Genomic DNA, 14,900 nt, shown 5'->3' with positions numbered 1-14,900 from the left:
GGAACTGATGAGGAGGTATACAGTAATAGAACTTTTAAAAGGGAAAGGGGGGGGAAAGGGGGAGGAATTAGGATCAAAATGTCACCCAACAGTAGTAAAGAAATGTCCCAAAGTACAGCACCCCTGTCCAGGCAAAAGTAACAACCCGCTTCCACGGGACACAAGGTCCATTGCCCTGAAATTTATGGATTCACCTTGATCCATAGAGATACTCAACCTAATTAGAATTATTACAATTTTTACAAATATTAAAAATCTGCTAAAGCAAAATCATTCCCCATACTGAACTACTGAGCACTATTACTTGTCTTTTAAAGGCCTGTTCATCCAAATGAGCATTCCCCCCTCCCAGAAAGCAGCAAAGCCTACCATGAGGCTGTGGACCAAAGCAGGTTTGTGTTCAGAGGATTGCTCTCCTTCTGGCTCCTGTTGCCTTTGTAACAGTCTGACCATTGGGTGAGACTGGCATTTTCACCCTTATGTAGAGAAAGGGAAAAAAGTAATAATATCGAGATCTTTATTAAATCATTTTGAGAATGTAAAATATATTCAATTCAATAATTCTCCGGGGAAGTAGTAAGGTGATAGTGCCTGGTTGAGATGTCTTCCCCTACACCCTAGGGCAGCTCCCATGCTGCTCCACCACCTGAGCAGGAGGGACAGACCACAGGATCCAGGCAGAGGTCTCAGTCAACCTGCCCTGTGGTTACAGTTGTGTACCATGAGCTTACACATATCTCACAAATCAGTGCAACCACTCGCCATCCACCAAGCTGAGTGCACGGAGACATCTCTTCACAATCAAGACCTTTTATATGGTAGGTAGCTTTGTCTGGGAGGAAGAAATCAGCATTATTTGCTATCAAATCTAATGTAAAATTCACAGATTTTATTAAAAAAAAAAAAAAAAGTTAAATGTCTGTTTATCTGTGTCACTAGTCCTCCCAATATTTATGCATGGAAATGTATTTCATTTGTGTATATGAGATCTCTCTAATGTATCTGCTACAGTTGGTCAAATAACTTTCCTCTAGGATATTGTTTTTCCTTCATACTTATTTGTTTTTAAAGTACTTTACTTGTTAAAGTGCCTGCCCTCAGTAGGGGTCTGCTTTAATTTCACAGAAGTACTTACAAACAGTCCTCCACGGATTTGCCACTCAAATGCCGCAGCACTGAAAAATCTAAATATAAAACACAGCATAAACCTAAATGTAATTGCCTTACAGGAATTGATGTTTATTGTCTCAGCTGACAGAAAAAGAAAAGAAAAAAAAAAAAAAAAAAAAAAAAGAAAGAAGCCAAAAGCACACAGAAAAGTAAATTGAATGAAGTGCCAGTAAGCTGAGGTGCCATTAGCAGCACAAGGAATGAAAGGCTGCTGTTCGCCACGTGCTGTGTTCGGCTGGGCCATGGCAAGTCCCATCTGGCCACCGAGGTGACACATGTCCTGTGGCGATGCCACCACAGCCTTTGGTGTGGGGTGATGCCCCCTGTGCTGGCCGCTGACCGGGAGCCAAGGAGGCCGGGTGCTGGAGCTGCAGCTGGAGCCAGGGCGAGCAGGCCTCTTACGTTAGGTTGTGGAAGGCTGCCTAATAGCACGGTGCCTTTCTGTTTATTGGATTTTGGCTGTAGGCAGCTCTTTTTTTATTTTTAGACTCGCTCTCTGAACTTGATGCATGCTGCTTCTTCGTGATTTGGCTCCAATAAACCCAGCGTATTCTAGGCCCTGCGTGTCACCTGCGAACATCAAGCCGAGTTAGAGGGACGCCCTCTGCCAGGCTCGAGCCCACCAGCCTTCCCCACATCCCTGCTCCCTCTGCCTCTGACCTTCCCCACCCAGCTCTGCCAGCAGTTGGGTTTACTGCTCCCTCTTGGCCTCGTCTGCCCCTCATGTGGTGGAGGGAAAAAATATAAAAGAGAAAGGGTTATAAATCCTTCAGTGTACGAAACTTTTTGCGAAGTGAAAAGCTGTTTTGTTCCAGCAACCGAAGCCTTGGGAGGTGCCCCAGTGCTCAGATGACAGTTGATAAAGCTGTAGGATGTATTTTCTGTTTCAGGTGAAAGCTGACAGTAAATGGGAGGGATTTATGTGCAGCTAAAAGGACAGAAAGTGTGAGAGACCTCTAAAGCACCGGGGCTCTTAAATGCGAATTAGAAGGGAGATTGCCATCTTGAGACAATGATGGCCTTGAATCAGCTTCTGTTCTGGTGTAAAGTACCCTGGTTAGGGTGACCACCTTAATGGACTCAATGCAGGGACCTTCCTATAACAACCGTGTATTTCTGCTCTCTTCCCTATAGGTAATACTTAACTCTCTTTCTGGGTTCCAAAAAATAAAGTTGCTTACACAGCCATGGCATCCATCCCAGCTCTGGAGGGAGGGATATACATTCTTAATGTTAAATATACATACATATATATATATATATATATATATATATATATATATATATTATTTTTTTACAAGAGTGAAAAAAGGTGAAATGCTTTAGATAAAACCAGAAGGTGTTTTCTCCATGAACTTGTGGCATCCAGTGAGAGCTTCCAGGCCAAGCAGCAAAACTCGAGGAAGCAAAGCAAATAACATTGTAGTATTAAAACAAAGCATGTCACGCAGCTTGAATAGGTGATGTTACCTACCCAGCCTGTTTGCAACACTGAAATGCCTGTATGTGATAGCTCTACCTTGGAGGAACTGATTCATTACCATTCTTTCTCTCTCCAAATGCTGTTTCCACAATGAATCAGGTATTGCTCAAAACTATACTGCATTAAGATCTGCTGAGAATTAGCTGAAGTTGGTTAAAAGAGCGAGCTTGGAGAGTGTAACTTTACTCATGATAAAGTCCAAGCTAGTTTTGCTATTTGTTTGAGACATAAGCTGGGGAGAGAGAGAGCTGATCTTTAAAAATCTAATGGTTTTCAGCATAACCCCAGCTAGTTCAGATCTCACTTGGCCTTTCAGTGGCCGACCGCTGAGTTTTACTACTAAATGAATTGGTGGGGAGAACTGGAAAGTGTCCCTGATGCTAAGCAGTAAGCCTCGTCATCCTCTGGGCTATTCAGTGATAGGTTCTTAGTGAAAATCAAGATGAAGTTCCTGGGAGGCTGAGGCTATCAGCTGTCCACGTCTTCCAAAACACACCCTTGGCCCAGAACAACTGGCTCAGTGGGAGATCTATTACAGCCAAGAATTAAACTTCAGTTTCCAGTCCCTTACACATGACATTGATTTTCCTATCAAAAGGCTTACTTCTGTCTATTCAGTATGGGCTCCTAGCTTACTCAATGATAAGCAACAATTTTCTCCCAGTTTAATTAAAACACTTTTGTCTGCTAGGGTGCCAATGAACCTACCTTAATTGTATTGCCAGTCACAGCTCATTAGCCCTGTAGGTACAGTGGTCAGGCTGAATTTCTAAACAAGAAAAAAACTGATGAGAACAAGTCTTGAAGATGTTTCATCAGGTTATAAAGTGCATGAGAATGAAGAGAAAAATAATAATAATGCAAAGATAATGCAACCTGAAAAAGGAAAAGATCAGCAATTCTTGCCCCAGCCTCCAATCTCTTGCAGAAGGGAGCTTGACTCTGACTTGGGATCAGCCTTGCAGGAATCCTTTCTCGTCTCTCTCCTCTCTCTCTCATCTTGCTCCAGCACTGCTGAGCAGCCCTGCTCTGGCCTGTTTATGCTGGTTCTCTCTCCTTTTTCCATGCCACTTTGTGCAATACTCTGGTTTGGGGCATGCAAGAACTCCTTTTGGTCTTTTAGCTGTTCCACAAGATTACTTGTCTTTTGTTCTGTGTCATGCAACAAACCCATTGGTTTAGTGTCTCCTTGATAAGCAATTTGCTTTTCCACACATTTCTGGAATATTTCACATAATTGATTTGTCTGAAGATGACTTACCAGGGCCCTGCTAAGTTTGCTTGTTCTGGCGGAGCACACCACTTCCTTTGCTCATTTCCTCTCCTTTTACCACATTGTCACAGGTTGTAATATATGATAATGCACATGAGGCATCATTGCTATTTATAGGTACAGACAGCTACATGTGAGGTGTAGAAGGTACAGTGCTACATAATGTATGCAGAAAAATTCTTTACAGATGAACACTTATCCTCATATTTAAAAGTCTTTCTATGTCATCAAGCACTGGCACGTCAACCCTGAGTGAAGAGCATCCTGTCGGAAGTGTCAGTTATCTTCATGCTGTGTGGTTTTTCTTTTTTTTTCTTTTTTTTTTTTCTTTTTTTTTTCTTTTTTTTTTACTTTTTTGTATTAGGTTCTGGCTACTTTGAAATTCCTTTAAACTGACCTTCTTGAAAGATCTGACTTAATCCTTGGCCTCCTCATCCTACAGCAGGGCTAGCAGAACTGCCCCGTAGGACGCCGCTGTGTAACCAGGGCTGCTGGATCCTGTGCAGAGGAGCGCGGCTGCTCAGCCCTCGCTGCAGCGGGTGGCTTGCTCTCTTCAGTGCAAAGCTTTGTCTCCAGTTCTGTAGCCCCAGCCTGGGGGTAACAGGGACTCAAATGCATACAGAAGCCTGAGGGTAGTGCTTGACAACAGCACTTAGCTGATCTAATGGCTCCCTGGTGTTGAAAGGGAGCAGTCCTCACCGCCAGCCATGCATTGCCGTGCTGGTAAAGGCTCTTGCTGAGCTGCTTCAGTTTCCTGACCTTGCAGAAACCAAGCCTCTGTGTGTGCGTGTGGAGGGAGGAGGGTCAGGCTAGGCTTTGGATAATTCAGCAAGGGCTGGGATTAAGTGGCTTAGCTGGAGGTAGAGGCAGCGAGACCACAGCAACGAGCTGCCAGCTTTCTGAACGCAGCTCTGAAGAGCATGTCCTCACCATCCCACCCTGCCGCAACCCTGCCGTTCCACTCCTGCCTTCACACCAGCTCCGGCGTGCATCTGACCTCATGACGAGTCACATCAGTGTGCTAAATTCGTAGAGGAGGGACTGATTTTTTTGGGTGTCAAGGGTGTGCGTCTGGCTTGCGTTCCCAAATGGCTCAGAGCAGGGCGAGACAAGCACGAGAGCTGGCGCAAAGAGGGAGACGGGGAATGTGCATCCAGGGCTGGGAAGGCGGGTGGGATTGCAGCAGACAGCAATTAAATTGGTTTAAGCTGTTGTTTTGTGGCAGCCTGAGCCAATTTTAGGGGCGGCTTAAGCACAAGTGTAAGGATACAGTTAAGAGCTCTCCCAAATGAAAGCATTTTCCTCGGCAAGTCTAAATAGGAGCATTGTGTGGCTGTTTTTCTTGATTTTACAAATACTCACATGGAGAATTTTTTAATGTCGCATGTATTTATAGCCAAGGAGGCAGCTCCTTAAGAACTGCATCCCCATATCTGCTGATCACTGCAATGGCTGTGGGAGCAGTGGCTCTTGTCAAGAGAGGTTTCTGCTGAAGACCTCCCGTTGCCTCCTGTTTGGAGCAGGACATTGCCAGAATGGAGTCTTCTGGAGAACAGAAGCAGAATTTTCTCTGACAAATGTGTATCAGCAATATTTTTTGGCACTAGCCTTTCTCTGTTTGTTGCTTAGTACGTTCCCCCTTGCCCTAGAAAGGAGGATTTGCTCCCTAACTGTACCACCAGCCCTCTGCAGAGCCTGGGGCAGGTCGCCTGTGATAGTGGCCCTGGGCTGCGTGTACCAGCTGATGCTCAAAACACAGCACCCTTCTGCAGCTCTGCCTTGGCCCTTGGAGCCTGCCTGGCTGCTGTAATCTCTGAAGCCCAGCATCAGGGTCCCCTCTTATCTCTCTTGCCAGTGTGAGTTGATCTCTGGACGGATCTGCACATGAATGGCCACAGATGGGAAAAGTGGGTAGGGACACAGGCTTCCTTTGTGCCTGTCACTACCAGAAGTGCCATTAAGGAGCATGCCAAGGCCTTAATGAAGCAGTGCCGGGTACTTTTTCCCTGTTGATGGAGCAAGCCAAAGAGGATGGGAGCGTGATGCCTTATGCTGTTTCAGCCAGGGTCTCCATCCAAATGGCAGCTGTTCTGTTCTTACACAGTGGTCCAAAAACAGTGGAAATGGCCTCAGCAGCCTGTCAGGTCATTTCATCTAGGAATCTTTTGGCCCACAAAAGCTGCTAAACATAATTATGGTGTCCCCAAACCAAACATTAATAAAGGAACTGTCAGTATCTGAGGCACTTCATTTAGGGGCTCATTGAAAAAACAAAATCCAAAAATGTCGGTGGGAATGCTTTGTTGCTTTTAGCATGCTTTGCATCAGCCCATGGGGGCCCAGGTGTTGCCATGTGTCGTGCAAAGTCTGTGCATGGTTTCAGAGCTGCATACAGCAGCAACGCACAGGGAAACCTGGAGTATTTGGGTCTCTAACTACAGCTGGCGGAAAGCAGCGTTGCAGGAATGAAAGCAATCCTTTCCCTGATCATTCGCAAATATATGCCATCCATGTCTCCTCTTGGTACACTGTAGCTGATCACATCAAGCTGTAATGAGGGGCTGCGGGGACAGCGAAGCAACCCGTGCAGTTGCATGAGATCTCACCCTACAGCTCATTATATCGAGGTTGTGCAGAGTGTGCTGTGTTGGCACCACGGGGATACTCAGGTCTGGATTCACTCTTCACCCCGTTTTCTCTATGGCAGCTGCAGATAGGCTATTGATCTTTCTTCTCATTAATCAGAGTAATTTTGAAGAAAGAAAAAAAAGGGGGGGGGTCTCATTTCCTATCCATTCTTCCCCTTAGTTCTTTAATTTACAAACAGCTTTATTTTGAGCTTTTCCTGTTTCCTGCCTCCTTTATGAGGCACCATTCAAAGACTGCTGCTTATTTGGTAGTGCTCTGTGACTCACAAAGTGACGGGAGTTCTGCTTTGCAAAGCGTTAAGACAGGAGTAAAAGAGGAGAGAGGAGGGTCCTGCTTTTGAACGGGACTTGCTGTGCTGAAACTTGACCAAACTGCTGGTAAATGGATTCAGTTGTTTGGGGTGGGGTGGGAAACATGCAATGTTTCAGTCATCTTTGGGGTTTCCACGTTTAAATGCAAATAAATGTGTTTAGCTGGGGAATATATACTTCTCCTTTTACGTTCACATCCTCACTGTTCAGCAATAAAATGCTATTATCCTCACTTCATTTCTTATCCTTGGTAAAGGAGAGAAGGCAAGAAAGGCACAGGACTAGCAGAACCCAGGCCCAAGGCGAGAGGTTTATGATCCTGCCAGAGCAGATGGAAGCTTTGTGTCTAAGCAAACTGCAGCAAATCTGCGTGCTGAGTGGAGAATTTTCTACTTTGCCAGAAAAAAGAAAAAAAAAAAAAAAAAGCGAAACAGAGAGGCCTGCCTTCTACTTTGCATTTCATGGACTGAATCAAAGACACGTGGAAGAATCCCCATCTTCTTTGGATCCAGGATTTGTACTTAATTTCATACTGATAGGAATCACATCCAGTTATTCAGCTAGATGGTTTGGGCTCCCAGTGACCTTGCAAAGAACCTCACAGGTTGCACAGGTGGAGGAACTGAAGCACAGAATGGGCTGTGGGTATGAGAAAGCCACTGAGCAGCTTGGAATCGCAAGCACCGAGGGGCTTTGGGGGGGGCTGTGGAAACCTAATGTTTAAATAACTGTTTAAACTGGTTGAAATAACAGTTAAACATGAAAAGATTAAAGCTCCTTTTGTTTTTCAACACCCCTAGAGCTGATGGCTGAGCAGGTGTGCTGTGGCTTATGTACTGAGACTGTGGCTCTGAGTATAGGCTTGCATTTCAAGCCCACCACCCAAGGATGGAGACTTCCCGCTGGATTGGTATTATTTTGGCTTGTTTCATTTTTTTCCTTGAGCTCTCTCTCTTCTTTTCCCCCCTCCCCCTTTTAAAGAACTTTTCTGAAATTAAAATAATTGCTTCCTCTTTATGCAAATCAAGCGAGAGACTGGAATGGATTGCTGCTTTTCATGCTGTAGTAGGCTAGGTGTGTGCAAGGACCAGTTAGTGAACTCCGTAATGTGATACAATGCTGTGGGCTTTTTTTATATGTATAATACAAAATACAAAGAGAAGAGCGACTATACCTGTTTCAGGTTTGTTTGGAGTCTTCCCTGAGTTGTTTCTGTATTAAGCAGTGAGTCACAAGGTGCAACATGTGCGTTGTGACTCCTGATGGGCAAAACATTTATCTTATCACCACATGCTTTCAGTGACATTCCCAGTATTTCTAAAATAACCAGTATGCATTAAACACAGAGCACAAAGCAGAAGGGGAGCGTGTTATTTATGAGGAAGTTGTCAAGCCATTTGCTGCTGTAATATTGATGAGGCTCCTTGGGCAGGTCACGTTAGGACAGCACAATAGGAAATGAAAACTTTCTTATGGCTGTGAAGTCAGCGCTTGGGGAATGTGATTTTTAAATTGCTCAGCACCTATCCAGAGGAAACCAAAAGGATGCTGCCAGGAAGCAGGTGTTGCATCTAGCTCTCAAACTATGTAGCACATTTGTAAGGCACTGCTGAGGTCACAGGTGCTATTAGGAGGTGGTGGGTAGCTGTGTGCTTTTGATTCCCTTTATCAAAAGGGATTTGGGTTTATTGCAGAAGTTCTGACAGCTCAGCGGTGCTCACTGCCTTATTGTGCCTACTGCAAAAGGTCAGCGGGTTCTGGCTCAGGCAAATGCTTTTCTGCCAGAGTCCTCCTGACAATAAACTATAAATGTTTTGTCTGTCATAAGGTGAAGGTAGCTTGGTATTGCACAGCTTTCCTGTGCTACCGGAAATCTTTTTGTTTATATAGACTCTTCTGTCTCCCGGACTTATCAGCCTGGCAGCAATCATAAAAAAACTCCATGGGTTAAGGACTTTCTCCTGATGTTTTTAGAGAAATTCTAAATATAGTGGTTCTCTCACTGAGGAGTTACAGTTTGTTATTCTGAACTCATGAGGAAAAAGTGGCCGGGGAATTAAAACTGAAATCTCTCTCTACCATGAAAAGCAAAGGGAGTTCCCCCAGGGTAATCTCATGGGACTGTGCCTGGGGCACTGCAGAGGTTTTCGTCACACCCAGCTCCTCTGGCTGACCAACTTCGGCACTGATTTCTGTCTGGAAGGCACCAGGGAGGGGAAAATCTATTCCAAGAGCCTGAGCCTATCTATACATACAAAAACGAAGACAGACTGTAAATATGGGGTCTGTTAACTGAACTAGCACCGGATAACTAGTTTTGTTAGACACTGTCACCAGACTGTCTAGTAGCTCTAGCATCTAATAAATGGGTATTTGCATGGTGTGGGAGTGAGAAATTCCAGCTATTAATATCCTGGAGCCTGTTTTCCCAGTGCAAACACACTTATACCGTGTTGTTCATAAGGTGGTCTCCAAGAGGCTTGGGGAGAGAGTGGAAAGGGTACAGAGTTGCCACCTGAGGGGTGAAATCCTGGAACCAGAGGACCGTAGGAATGATTTCATTGTGCAACAGGCTTGGGCTGTTAGTAGGTGAAATTGTGCTAGTGTAAGTGCTCTGCTAGCCAAGTGCATGAGATCCATGATACCATGAAGACATGGGCAGATCCAGGCACTGACCTTGGAGGTGGGGAAGAGCTAAAGAACAAAGTTATACTGGAACCTGTTTGTAGAGTAATACGGGAGACTCCTCTGCATAACTGTTTTGGAGGTAAGCATATAATGACAGGGACTCTGAAGGTTATCCAGGAGTTTAGTCTGTAACTGAGGTGTGAAGTGAGGAATGAGGATGTACAGTGTTAAAGCAGACCTGAGGTTGCTGTTTGGTTTCCATGCCTACAGGGCCCTGTACTCAAAACAAAGGGAGGGGGCCAAGCACCACAAGATCTCTTGCAGATTTAAAACGCTTAAGAATAACAGCTAGAGAAATAAAGGCCATTCATCTGCCTTTAAACACAATCAGCACCTCTGCTTTTTGACCTGAGAGCTCCAGATATGTCCAAGTTCTGCTGAACCAAGGAAACAAGTTTTTTGGGAGGAAAAGCAAGCCTGATCTTCCTGTGATGAGAGATGATGACTGAAGACAGAAGGTTTGGAAACAGCAACTAGAGCTCACAGGCATTTCAGTCCAGGAGTCAAAGATGTAAATCCTTTTTTGTTCTTCCTCCCATCTGCCCTATACTGACTACCCTGACCAATGATCTGGGAGGGGAGAGTGGGATTAATGCTTTCTGCTTAGTTCCAGCCCTGTGAACTTTACATCCTTTGCCACAGACCAATAGACCATCAAGAGGAGGATTCCCTGTCCTCACTCCCAAGAATTTCCTCAGTCTGCGCATTTCGAGGAGGCATGTGTTTGACTTTTTTCTGAGTTAGGGAAGAGTTGAGCCCATCTCCATCTCTTCAATCAGTGCCTGAAATGGAAGGCCACCACCTGAAAGGCTGCAAGAGTGTTTCTGTGCTCTTCAGGAGGTGGCTTGGAGCTGTCAGAGGTCAGACAAGCAGACATGAGCCTTCCTGCAGCCCTCTTCCACAGCTGAAGTTGGGGCATGGGAACCAGTTTGGTGATCACCTCTGTTGTTCATATTTTCTACGGGATCACTTTGACAGCTCTACACTGTACTGCCGGGAGGCCTGGGCTTCCTGGGGGGTGTTTTGGATCACATTTTAGCAACCTGGCCTCGTGTTGTACCTGTGTAGGCTATTACTGGAAGAGGTAAACCAGCTCTTCTCTCTCTGCCTCAGCCATGGATTGCAGTTTACCTCTTTATGCCTCAAATCTAGCTCTTGTACAACTATAGGCAAACCACCACTGCTTGCTAACCTGATATCAAGGGGTTTCTGAGGCACGTGTGAAAAGGGCAGCTTTCTGAGAAACTGGGCAGATTTGAAACTGAGCAGTGCTTGCTGCAGGATCACAAAATCCATACTGAAGTGCTGGCGATGTGTCTCAGCAGGCAAACAGGGTCAGAGAGGAGTTTGGGATGGGCCCTTCTGGCAGTGGCCTACAGGTGTACTGGATTAGGAAAGGCAGCAAGCCCCAGCCCCAACAGTGCTCTTTACCCCCCAGCTTCAGTCAACTCCAAAGGTTGAGAGTAGAAAGCTGTACCTAGAAGCACCAGCCGATCACAGGCTTGTAGTTCCTGACCCCATAAAGTGCAAATTATCCAATGTGTGAGGGAAAGTGCCTTCAATTCATCTTGCAGGCAGTGAATTATTTTCAAAATCTGGCCCTGATAAACTGGAGGGTTTTTTGCTGCATCTTAAGTGCAGAAATTCAAAGAACTGGATGTTGGTAAGTATATTTTATATATTTCCAACAATTCTGTCTGTGTGCTCTAGGAGAACAATTATGCTCTTCTGTCTACTTACATTGCATTTCTCTTTCTGTCTGTTTCTAGTTCAGACAATTATATATATATATATATAGTACCCTTTATAAATATATATATTATTTTTTTTTACGCTTAACACTTTTCTCAAAAGGTAGAAAATAAAGTGCTCCAGTCCTTCACAAATGCTTTGTTTCTGCCCTCCTCCCCCCAGCTCATTCGGTTGCAAGCGGAATGGCACATGTTGTCAGATACCCAGCAAAAGGAGAAGTACATAACCCAGAACCTAATAAAACAACAAATCTAGTGTGCCCTCCTGGTCTGCAATCCTTCAACAGGCTCCCTTCATTAAACATAAAGCCATGTGTTTCCTACTGCAGATCACATCCCTGGTGCCACGGTGTGGTATGTGTTGCTCTCACTGTATTTCTTTTTTTTTTTTTTTAATTTACAGCAACACAGTTTTTATTCTTACAAGGATTCTTGAAAAAGTACCAAATATATATATATATGGGCAATACTGCTGCCTCAGAGAGCTGTGAACTACCTAAAACTGCTCTGAGCAGCAGTGCTTGCAACTAACCTCAACTACTCAGCTTTATTCCTGGAACTGTCTGCAACAGCCCAAATATACCTTATTTCTTCAGGCATTTTGGGTGTCCAGGTGAGAATCCCAATTAAGCAAGCTGGCTCCAGTTGTTGTGTCTTTACACTGAGATAGCCGTAAGCAGAATTTATCCATGGGCTTCCTGCCCTCTGTTGCTACTTGTGCTACATTTCCATGGCACGCGTGGTGATGAAGCACCCAGGAGGACTGACAAGTGGTGGAGATCTGCTTGTGTGCTGCCACCTCCCCTGGGCTTTGGCATGCCGATTGCACTACTGGTTGGAAGCAAAGGCTAACAAGGTTTGTGGCCACAAGCCTCTAGCTGGTGTTCGGGCTGCTTTGGCTAACTGACAGCGCTGGTGAGCAGAGGGCACAGACGGAGTTCCTTTATATTTGATTAAAGAATGAATTGTTGTGAGCAGAGAGAGAAAACTGAGCTTTCTTGTAGAACAGGTTTGCACTTTGCCATGTGGGTATTTTTAACAATAAAAACAGTTCTTTAGAAATGACTGTGGTGGATTGTACCTATTAAAATTGCTTTTTTTATTATTATTTTGTTTTAAGGTGAAAACACCATATAAAGCCACACATGTAATTCAGGAGGTAAAATACATTGCACTTCATCAGGAGTGTTGCTTTTCATTTACAGGCACATGAGAATGGTTTTCCACTACCTGAACTGTCTCCAGTTTTCTTCACACAGCTCTCCTAATCATATCTCAGTGGGCCAAAATTTCTGCTAGATTAAATAATAACAGTTGGATGAACTCAAACGGTGTCTTGGTCTTTTACGCAAATGGATCTCTTACCCTGCTGCTGTAAAAAATATCTGCAGTGTTTATTAATCTATTAAATTTTTGAGTAAAAAAAAAAAAAAAAGCCATAAACTAAAAGGGTTGCTAATTAACCACAGAGCTGAAAAGTTAAAACTATTACTGCAGACCCATTCTCAGTTACACTGACATGAGTGTGAAGTAATTTTACTGAAGCCAGTGCTGTTCCCAGAGACTTTCACCACTTTATCTGCAATCAGAATCCTGCTCAGTGTATCTGAATGTCTTTTGTCTCAGCTTAGTTTCAGCCCAGTGACGCATCTCCACCTTGCAACCACCCCATTGGCTTTCATGAATGTCTTTTTTTGTTGAGAGCACTGCCATTTTGGTTTCCATTTAAAAAGAATTAAAAGATCCAATTATGCAAATTAAATTTAAAAGCTTTATCACCTCTCTTCTGGGAGAAAGTTTATTGCACAAAGGTTGCAACTGGCTTAAAGCAAGGCTTCTGGGGCTTTGAAATGCATCTCAGTGCGACACCTGCCTCTGCCCAATGGTAGAGCCCATAGGGACAGAGGAAGGAAGAGGGATGGATTAGGGTGCCACCCAGGAGCCCCAGGAGACTCAATCAGGTGGGTTAAGCTTTGTAGTTTGGCTGCAAGGCTTGGAGGTTGAATCTCTGACCTATTATTTAATGCAGGGCACTGAGAAGAGGCAATTACTTTGGAACAGGGTGGAGTCTAGCTCAGGAAAAGCATGTTCAATCACAAGCTTATATTATTTAGGCTTTAGAAATTATCCACTGCAAATATTAGGCCAAGACAGGGAAGAACAGGGACACGCTAAAATAATATTTGCAAGTAATGTGTGCTGTCTGTGATGAGCAGGGCTAACTGCCCTCCCTCTATTTCCATCTGACATGGGGAAACGCTCTCATAGTGATGCAAGGCTCAGGAAGTGGCTGGGTGAAAACTCAGCAGCTGTGAAAGCAGCTCCCATCCTTCCTCGTGCCTCCCTTCCCCATATCCAGCCTGTTCCTAACGTTAGGTGAAAGCTGCTAAAGTAGCAGAAGAGCTGCTCCTCGCTCGTTCTAGCAAGCTGTGGAAAGCCATGGGTCACAGGGAGGAAAGGAATATTGAAATTAAACATCTATATCATGGCAGCTACAGAATATCTTCAAGCTGCTGCTGAAGTAAAGAAACCAGAGGTGAACAAGTCAGGCTGCAGGGTGCACCTGGGAACCCAGAGGAGTCAGCCTGGACCTCTTTGTGCTGAGCACACAGATGGGAAGATGCAGCAAAACTCAGTGGGAATAAAACTTCTGGGAGTTCAGGTGTCTTCTATACCTAGCCTGGGAGACAATGATGTTTCTGTGGTGCCAGGAGCAGCAGGGCTTCATGCAAAGTCTGCTTACAGTATCTACAGAAAGCCTTCACTGTACTTTGTCTCACTGTGATCTCACCAGTCATAAAAGAGCTTGTTTTCTCATGTGTCATTTGGTGTCCCCATCGCACACTTACTGGAAACTACTCGTTGGCTTTTGGACACGAGCTGTACACCAGACTGGGCGGCTCAGGGCAATGGGTGAAGAACTAACATGTTGCAAGAAGGTGATTGTGGCTGCTGTGCTGATGGTCATACTGATACCCACACGTTAACAAGGCGATGGTCAGCAGGCGCTAAGGGAAGATAAGCTTGCAAAGAGGACTGGAAAAATGACTTGCAGGCTTGCTCAGTTCGCAGAAATCTTCCCTTGTAGCTATATATATTAAAAGGTGAAAAAAACAGCAGACTTTGGCAAATGCACTCACGTTTAGAACACTGCACTGGAAATGTTTCTCAAAAATGGGGTGGCTCTTACCCTTCCCTCTCTGGATGTTGATGAGGTAAACCTGATGAGCTGCCCTGACTATTTCATACAGATGTGAGAAGACATAGAGGTCACCACATCACTGTGTGTGTCTGAAGTAAACTGAGGATTTTGGAATGGGAAGCCTGTCCCACTGAGGTTTTTCCTTTTAAATTCTGACATTTGTTACTAAGAAAGAAAGAAAGAAAAGAAGAGAAAGAAAAGAAACAGAGAAACAGTGTCTGTATTTATGTGGAGCTGTAACTCTCAAACAGAAAAGGTTTAGTGGACTTTTCAGACAGAATGACTCTGAACATCCTTTCAGCATGTTGTTTTATATATGCTAGCATGCTCTGGCCTCTGCTGCAATAGACAACCCCAATGTTGTAATAAGAGC

At 44.6% G+C, this 14,900-nt stretch overlaps 1 long non-coding RNA gene across 1 annotated transcript; it reads left to right on the top strand.

Annotated features, from left to right (window-relative positions):
• The first annotated feature begins 10,893 nt into the window (after nucleotides 1–10,893).
• On the top strand, nucleotides 10,894–14,569 carry LOC119715899 (uncharacterized). Its single transcript, XR_005263384.2, has 2 exons — nucleotides 10,894–11,237; nucleotides 12,531–14,569. It is a non-coding gene; the product is annotated as an uncharacterized lncRNA (long non-coding RNA).
• Nucleotides 14,570–14,900: the final 331 nt, after the last annotated feature.

Source organism: Anas platyrhynchos, chromosome 2, assembly GCF_047663525.1.
Source record: "Anas platyrhynchos isolate ZD024472 breed Pekin duck chromosome 2, IASCAAS_PekinDuck_T2T, whole genome shotgun sequence".
Lineage (NCBI taxonomy): Eukaryota > Metazoa > Chordata > Aves > Anseriformes > Anatidae > Anas > Anas platyrhynchos.
The sequence above is the reverse complement of the archived record's forward strand: the minus strand, read 5'-3'. Positions and strand labels throughout refer to the sequence as shown.